Source organism: Nycticebus coucang, chromosome 13 (assembly GCF_027406575.1).
Source record: "Nycticebus coucang isolate mNycCou1 chromosome 13, mNycCou1.pri, whole genome shotgun sequence".
In the NCBI taxonomy this organism is placed as follows: domain Eukaryota; kingdom Metazoa; phylum Chordata; class Mammalia; order Primates; family Lorisidae; genus Nycticebus; species Nycticebus coucang.
In genome coordinates, this window is record NC_069792.1 from 49,188,567 (window position 1) to 49,197,532 (window position 8,966).

Sequence of the window (8,966 nt, forward strand, 5' to 3'; positions counted from 1 at the left end):
AGATTATTTTACATTTGTTACACTTGAAATCCGGTTTATAATTTTGAAATTGTTTCCTCTTACATTTCCTTTCCAGAAAGTACAGAGCCGTTCTCTTATTTCAGCAGTTGGGCACAACATCGTTGCTGGGAAAGTGTGATTTCAAGGTATTCATTTATCTCATTTATTCTGTATTATTGTCCATTATGGGAGGGAGGCTTTAGTTTAACTTTGTGTGGAGGCATCAGTGATTGATTAAAGGCTCTGTTTGGGTTATATGTCTACAGACACACAGCTTGCAAGATGAAACGCCTCCAAGGTCTGCGCTAGTCTAATTTGAATTTTGCTTTGTGAGTCTTCTGCCATAGAGATTGAGACACCAGTGGGTGTGCTTCCGACAACATGGTGTTTCCCACTGGATAGTGGTCCGCACATCCCAGGTTCTGCTTTGTAATGCCTCTGGGAATCTGAACAAATGTTTACCCTCTCTCAGCCTCTTTCCTCTTTGAGATGGGGCTAATGATTGAATAGCCTCATGGGGGGATTAATAGTATATACAGTGCTCACTGCCATCACCATCACCAAAAATGTATGAGGCTGTGTTTGTGGTTATCATGATTAGTGGTATTTGTAATCTCATTTTGTGCTGATGATAAAAGCTCTATCAGTAATTCCTTAATGACTTTGGATCCATCTTCTGTGAACAGACCAAATACAGAAAAAAATCATTCAATCTAATGACCAAGTAAAAATAGTGATATTCTAAATTTGACTTTAGTAGTTATTAATAGTTTACTACAGAGTTATCAACTTTTGTGATGAATCCTAGATTCGAAGCATTGTGTCTACACTTTTAAAAGATTTACAGACCTCTAATTCTGTGCCCTTACTTACGGATATCCACCATAAATCATTATCCAATTCCTCTATGGGCTGGAAATACAGGAGTACAACTGGTCTGAACTTCCCGAGTTTTTTTTCCCACTGTCTTTTAATTAAATCTTTCCTTTCACTTACCAAGAAATTCTTTTTCTTGCCAGAGTAACCCTTTCTTCTTAGGGGATCAAGGAGCTATGTCAGGGTCATTTTGGTTCTCCTTTCAAGGCTGCAGTCTTTCCAAATGTAACTGCATATCCTGGATATCAGCTTGCCTTTTGCTAGACTAAAGAATCAATGTATTAAGAGCTTTGATTATCCACATACCAAAAATGTCTTCCTCTGATCTCCTAGCATTTGACAAGAATCTCAATTCAGGATTAGACATTGTTTTCTCTAATGCACTTCCATTTCCACCAGAGCTGCTCACCGTAACACATTATATTCGTGCCCCCAAACATAGAACATTTTCCAGTTGGGGGTAATTAAGATTTAACTTGAGAGTCTGTATGTTTTAAAATTGGTATTGGATGCTGCTGTAGTGGCGTCATTGTCCTCCTACTTTCTGGAAAGCACTGTGGTACTTTTTGATGTATAGGTGACTGCTTGCATCTAACTATCGAGATATTTTTATGCCTCTTTTTTTCTTTCTTTAACTTGAATTTCCAATTTTCTTCCTGCCTGTCCCCAGCATTTTGGTTACTTCACTTGTATGTGCCAAGCAGCTCTCAAAACTAATAGGTATACAAGTGTCTTCCCCTGCCTCCTTCACACCTCAGCTTAACACTGATTTCTTTTCCTGGAATTAATATTTCAATTAACTGGCATTTCTGTAGTCCTACTAATGCAAGCCAGAAGTCTCCTTCCTGATATTGCCTCACTCTCCTCATTCAGTCTATACCAGCTTCTGGATTTAAAACCACATATGAAAGTTCCAGGAACAGTGACTGGCGCTTGGTGACCTGCCAGCTGTCACAATGTTAATTGTTAAGATTTTTTTTTTTTACTTCGTTTTTATGAAATCATAACTGTAAACATTTACGGGGGACAATGTGATGATTTGTATCCACATTCCATTTATGGGATACAGCGTGGAATGCTTGAACCAGACTAATTAACACAACCATCACCTCACTTATTTTTGTGGTAATACATTTATAATATACTCTCAGTTGTTTGCAAAGTACCCTTGCATTGTGTACCCTAGGTGAGATCCTGACAAATACCCTCCCTCTTCCCTCCCCTCTACCACCTTCCTTCTTTCTTACTGGACTATATTTGTGTTTTATCATTCGTATGAAAGTGTAAGTGATTACATATTAGTCATATTAGTTTCATAATAGTATTGAGTACGTTGGATACTGTTTCTTCCACTCTTGAAATACTCCTCTATCTCCATCTTTGCTGGTCTAGTTCTGGGCTCATGAGCTCTGTGCCAATCAGTTGTTGGAGCTAGCTAATGTCATTCTCTTCTAAGAGATTGTCCCCACTCTAGTTGCCCTCCCGTGATTTCCAGCTCAGTGACTTCCATGGGCCCTGGTAACTTTGAGAATAGATCCATGCACCTTGGTGTGGACCCCTTGACCCAGCCCAGGTACCCCTGCAGTGCCCTGGCTACCCTCCCTCCTTTGCAGTCTCTGCTTCATTTGGATCAAACTCCTTGGGGAGTTCCAGCACATCACGCCTGTTCCAGGCACACATGCCTTTCTTTGCACCTGCTGTTGTCATGTCTGAGAATGCCCTTGACCCTTTTGTTCTCAATAAATACTAGGGCATCTTTCAAGATCCATCTCAGTTTCCATCTCCTCTCAGAAGCCCTCCCTGATTTCCCAGGCTTAGCTGGGTTCCCATAGTTCTTCAGTTACATCTCTAGACACTTTGTATTATATTTATCGATTTATATATCTGATCCTCCTATAGACGCTAACCTTAAGGGCAACATTTGGATCTTATTTTTGTCCCTGCAACAATCTAATACGTGCCTAGGGCATTGTAAAACATAGTGGATGCTCTAATTTCTTTAAATGACTGCATCTCTGACACTGTAATAAAGAAAAAGATAGTATTCATGAAAAGTAATTGATCTCAAGCTGTGTTTTGTTCCAGACTAAGCATAAGCATTTTTCTCAACAATAATGCTTTGCTTTGTCTTTTGCTTTTGGCATCCATATGTTAACAAAGAGCTAGCAAAATCAATTTATGTCCCCTTTCCCTCTTCTGCTGATGTCAGTACTAGCATGGTCACTACCTTCTTTTGTACCTTGTAATTTCTACCTTGAAAGTAGATTCAGCCAGTGTCCTCTCCAGTTTTGGTGATGATAATAGCTACTTTCATGATGTCTTAATTTGAGATTCAAAATTTAAATCGCCCTAACCCATTTTTAGGCTTCTAACATCTCTGTGCTTAGGAAGTGTCTTTCAAATTTCCAGAGTTGTTCTTTCCATGTATTATAAAGACAGCAAGGAGAACACAGAATCAGTAACTGTCCAGGGAGATGTGAGCTAACCCAAATCAACAAATAAGCATGTTTCTGAAGACGCCACAGTTAACATAATTAGTGATGAACCACATCTTTGAGTATCTAGGGGGGAAAATGGGAGTCATTTTTAATTCAAACCAAGACTTTTTAATTCTAAGCAGGAGCCTGGTCTTCCTGGGGTGGCACTGTGATTAAAAATCACTGCAGGGCTCCTCAGAACTTTTAACAACTGTCTCCACTGTGCAAATGGCCTTGCATTGTAAGGTGATTGCAGAGCTTAAAAAAATGACAATGATGTGTTCAGCCAGCTTTTGTCTTGCATTTGATCTTTGGTTCACAAAGATGAGGTTAATTTCAGCATAGGCTGTTAGCTTTGTTTTCTAAATCAGTCAATTTTAATAACAACCTGCTTGTGTCCTAAAAACCATCCAAGAACAATGAGAAAAAGTTGGCCTGGGATAGAAATAAGTGTTAGGATATAAATTTTAGGTATGTCTAGTCAGGAGTCGACAAAATATTTTGCAATCAGTGTAGTTAATCTTATTTTTCTTTTTTATCTTCTCCCCTACATTTATTATGTGTGTGTTTTCTGAATTACAAAAGCAGTAACATGTTCACTATGGACACTTGGAAAATAAAAACTCCCAAGGAAGAATAGGTATTTTCTTTTTCTTTTTTTTATTGTTGAGGAGTCATTGAAGACTCAAGAAACCAGGTTACACTGATTGCATTTGTTAGGTAAAGTCCCTCTTACAATCATGTCTTGCCACCAAAAGGTATGGCACACACCAAGGCCTCACCCCTTCCCTCCTTTCCTCTCTCTGCTTCTCCTTTGACCACCCCTCCTTCCTTCTTTCTCTCTGCTCTCCCGTTCCCCCACTCCCACCATGTCCTTAATTGTCATTAATTGCCCTCATATCAAAATTGAGTACATAGGCTTCATGCTTCTCCATTCTTCTGATGCTTTACTAAGAATAATGTGTTCCACTTCCATCCAGCTTAATACAAAGGGAATAAAGTCTCTGTTTTCTTTAATGGCTAAATAATATTCCATGGTGTACATATACCATAGTTTGTTAATCCATTCCTGGGGTGGTGGGCATTTTGGCTGTTTCCACATTTTGGCATTTGTAAATAGAGCTGCAATAAATAGCCTAGTGCAAGTGTCCTTGTGATAAAAGGATTTTTTTCCTCCTGGGTAGATGCCCAGTAATGGGATTGCAGGATCAAATGGGAGGTCTAGCCTGAGTTCTTTGAGGGTTCTCCATACTTCCTTCCAAAAGTTTGCAGTCCCACCAGCAGTGTAAAAGTGTTGTGTTGTCTCCACATCCAAGCCAGCATCTGCAGTTTTGAGATTTTGTGATGTGGGCCATTCTCGCTGGGATTAGATGGTATCTCAGGGTGGTTTTGATTTGAATTTCTCTAATAAATAGGGATAATAAACATTTTTTTCATGTTTCATATTTTTCATATTTAGCCATTCATTTGTCTTCTTTAGAGAAGGTTCTATTCATGTCTCTTGCCCATTGATATATGGGATTGTTGGCTTTTTCACGTGGATTAATTTGAGTTTTCTATAGATCCTAGTTATCAAGCTTTTTTCTGATTCAAAATATGCTAATATCCTTTCCCATTGTGTAGTTTGTCTATATGCTTTTGTTGTTGTCTCCTTAGCTGTACAGAAGCTTTTCAGTTAAATGAAGTCCCATTTGTTTATTTTTGTTGTTGCAATTGCCATGGCAGTCTTCTTCATGAAGTTTTTCCCCAGGCCAATGTCTTCCAGTGTTTTCCCTATGCTTTCTTTGAGGATTTTTATTGTTTCATGACTTAAATGTAGGTCCTTTATCCATCTTGAATCAATTTTTGTGAGTGGAAAAAAGTGTGGGTCCAGTTTCATTCTTTTACATGTGGATATCCGGTTCTCCCAACACCATTTATTGAATAGGGAGTCTTTCCCCCAGAATATGTTCTTGTTTGATTTATCGAAGATTAGCTGGTTGTAAGATATTAGTTTCATTTCCTATTTCTCTATTCGATTCCCAATGTCTATGTCTCTGTTTTTGTGCCACTACCATGCTGTCTTGACAACTATGGCTTTGTAGTACAGCCTAAAATCTGGTATGCTGATGCCCCCAGCTTTGTCTTTATTACTAAGAACTGCCTTAGCTATATGGAGTTTTTTCTGATTCCATACAAAATGCAGAATCATTTTTTTCAAATCTTGAAAGTAGTATTTTGTTATTTTAATAGAAATGGCATTGAATAGGTAGATTGCTTTGGGAAGTACAGACATTTTAACAATGTGATTCTTCCCAGCCATGAGCATGGTATGTTCTTCCCTTTGTTAATATCCTCTGCTATTTCCATTCTTAGGATTTCATAATTTTCTTTATAGAGGTCCTTCACCTCCTTTGTTAGGTATATTCCTAGGTATTTCATTTTCTTTGAAGCTATGGTGAAGGGAGTTTTGTCCGTGATTAGCCTCTCATATTGACTGTTTTTGGTGTATACAAAGGCAACTGACTTGTGGGCATTGATTTTATATCCTGAAACATTACTGCATTTTTTGATGACTTCAGGAGTCTTGTAGTTGAGTCTTGGGGATTCTCTGAGTATAAGATCATGTCGTCAGCAAAGAGGGAGAGTTTGACCTCCTCTGCTGCCATTTGGATTCCTTTTTATTTCCTTGTCTTGCCTAATTGCATTGGCTAGAACTTCCAGTATTATATTGAATAGTAATGGAGAGGACAACCTTGTCTGGTTCCAGTTCTAAGAGGAAAAGCTTTCAGTTTTACTCCATTCAGTGAAATATTAGCTGTAGGTCATAGATAGCTTCAATCAGGTTCAGAAATGTACCACCTATGCCTGTACTCTTCAGTGTTCTAATTAGAAAAGGATACTGAATTTCATTGAATGCTTTTTTTGAATCTATTGAGAGGATCATATGGTCTTTACTTTAGCTTGTATTAATATGGTGGATAACATTTATGGACTTGCATATGTTAAACCAGCCTGGCGTTCATGGGATGAAATCTACTTGATTATGATGTCTAACTATTTGATGATAAGCTGTAATTTATTGGCTATGAGTTTGTTGTGAATTTTTGCATCTATATTCATTAATGAAATTGATCTGAAATTCTCCTTTTTAGTTGGGTCTTTTCCTGGTTTTAGTATCAGGGTGATGTTTGCTTCGTAGAACATGTTGGGGAAGATTTCTTTCTCCACAATTTTTTGTAATAATTTCTGCATTATGGGAATAAGCTCTTCCTTGAAGGTTTGATAGAGTTCTGGTGTGAAGCCATCTGGACCAGGGCATTTTTTTTGTTGGAAGCATTTTTATTTTTTCTTTAATCTCAGTGCTTGAAATTGGTCTATTCAGGAGCTCTATTTCTTCCTCGCAAACTCTAGGGAGAGGGTATGATTCCAAATATTGATTCATTTCCTTCTTATTTTTTAATTTCTGGGCATAGTATTCAAAGATGATCTTTTGTATATGTAGGGCATCATTTGTTATTTCCCCTTTATCATTTCTGATTGAGGTTACTAGAGATTTTAATTTTCTATTTCTAGTTAGTCTGGCCAAAGGTTTATCTATGTTATTTAATTTTTCAAAAAAACAACTCCTTGTTTCATTAATTTTCTGAATGATTCTTTTGTTTTCAATTCATTGATTTGTGATTTAATTTTGGAGATTTCTTTTCTTCTACTGGGTTTAGGCTTAGATTGTTGTTCGTTTTCCAATTCCATTAGATGGCTTGTGAGTTTGTTCATGCGCTCTCTTTCTGTTTTTCGAATGTAGCAATCTAAAGCGATAAATTTTCCTCTCAAAACTGCTTTTGCAGTATCCTACAGGTTTTGGTAGCTCATGTCTTAATTGTTGTTATGCTCAAGGAATTTAATGATTTCCTGTTTTATTTCTTTTTCTTTTTTTTTTAATTAAATCATAATTGTATACATTGATATGATCATGGGGCATCATACACTCGCTTCATAAACCATTTGACACATTTTTATCACAGTGATTAACATAGCCTTTCTGGCATTATCTCAGTTACTGTGCCAAAACATTTACATTCTACATTTACCAAGTTTCGCAAATACCCCTGTAAGGTGCACCACAGGTGTGATCCCACCGATCCCCCTCCCTCTACCCACCCCTCCCTTCCCACTTCCCCCTATTGTTAAGTTGTAGCTGGGTTATAGCTTTCATGTGAGAGTCCCAAATTAGTTTCATAGTAGGGCTGTGTACATTGGGTACTTTTTCTTCCATTCTTGGGATACTTTACTAAGAAGAATATGTTCCAGCTCCATCCATGTAAACATGAAAGAGGTAAAGTCTCCATCTTTCTTTAAGGCTGCATAGTATTCCATGGTATACATATATCACAATTTATTAATCCATTTATGGATCGATGGGCACTTGGGCTTTTTCCATGACTTAGCTATTATGAATTGGGCTGCAATAAACATTCTGGTACAAATATCTTTGTTATGTTGTGATTTTTGGTCTTCTGGGTATATGCCCAGCAGAGGAATTACAGGATTGAATGGCAGGGTATATCTCTGACAAAGGTTTAATAACCAGAATCCACAGAGAACTCAAACGCATCATCAAGAAAAAAACAAGGGATCCCATCGCAGGCTGGGCAAGGGATTTGAAGAGAAACTTCTCTGAAGAAGACAGGCGCAAGGCCTTCAGATATATGTAAAAAATGCTCATCATCTTTAATCATCAGAGAAATGCAAATCAAAACTACTTTGAGATATCATCTAACTCCAATGAGACTAGCCTATATCACAAAATCTCAAGACCAGAGATGTTGGCGTGGATGCGGAGAAAAGGGACCACTTCTGCACTGCTGGTGGGAATGCAAATTAATACATTCCTGTTTTATTTCTTCCTGCGGGCAACTGTCATTCAACAGAAGGTTGTTTAATTTCCATGCCTTTGTGTGGGGTTGAAGGTTTTTGTTGGAGTTGAGTTCCACCTTTTAGTGCCTTGTGGTCTGAGAAGATACAAGGTAAAATTTCAATTCTTTTGACTGTGTTGAAGTTTGTTTTGTGGCCTAGAATATGATCAATTTTGGAGAATGTTCCATGGGGAGATGAGAAGAATGTATATTCTTTATCTTTGGGATGGAGTGTTCTATGTGTGTCTATTAAGCACAGTTATTCTAGGGTCTCATTTAAGTCCCTTATATCTTTGTTTAATTTCTGTTTAGAGGATCTGTCCAGTTCTGTAAGAGGAGAGTGTTAAAGTCCCCTGTTATTATGGTATTATGGGATAGCATATTGCTCAGACTGAGTAAGGTGTGTTTCAAGAATCTGGGAGCATTTCAATTGGGTGCATAAGTATTTAGAATTGAAACATCTTCTTGTTGTATTTTTCCCTTGACCAATATAAAGTGATCATCTTTGTCTTTTTTGACTTTCGTTGCTTTAAATCCACATGGATCTGAAAAAAACATTGCAACTTCTCTTGTCTTCTCAATTCCGTTTGCCTGAAAAATGGTCCTCCAGCCCTTAACTTGGAGTTTTAATTTGCCTTTTGAAGCCAGGTGTGTTTCTTGCAGACAGCAAATGGATGACTTGTGTTTTTTAATCCAGTTGGCCAATCTATGCCTCTTC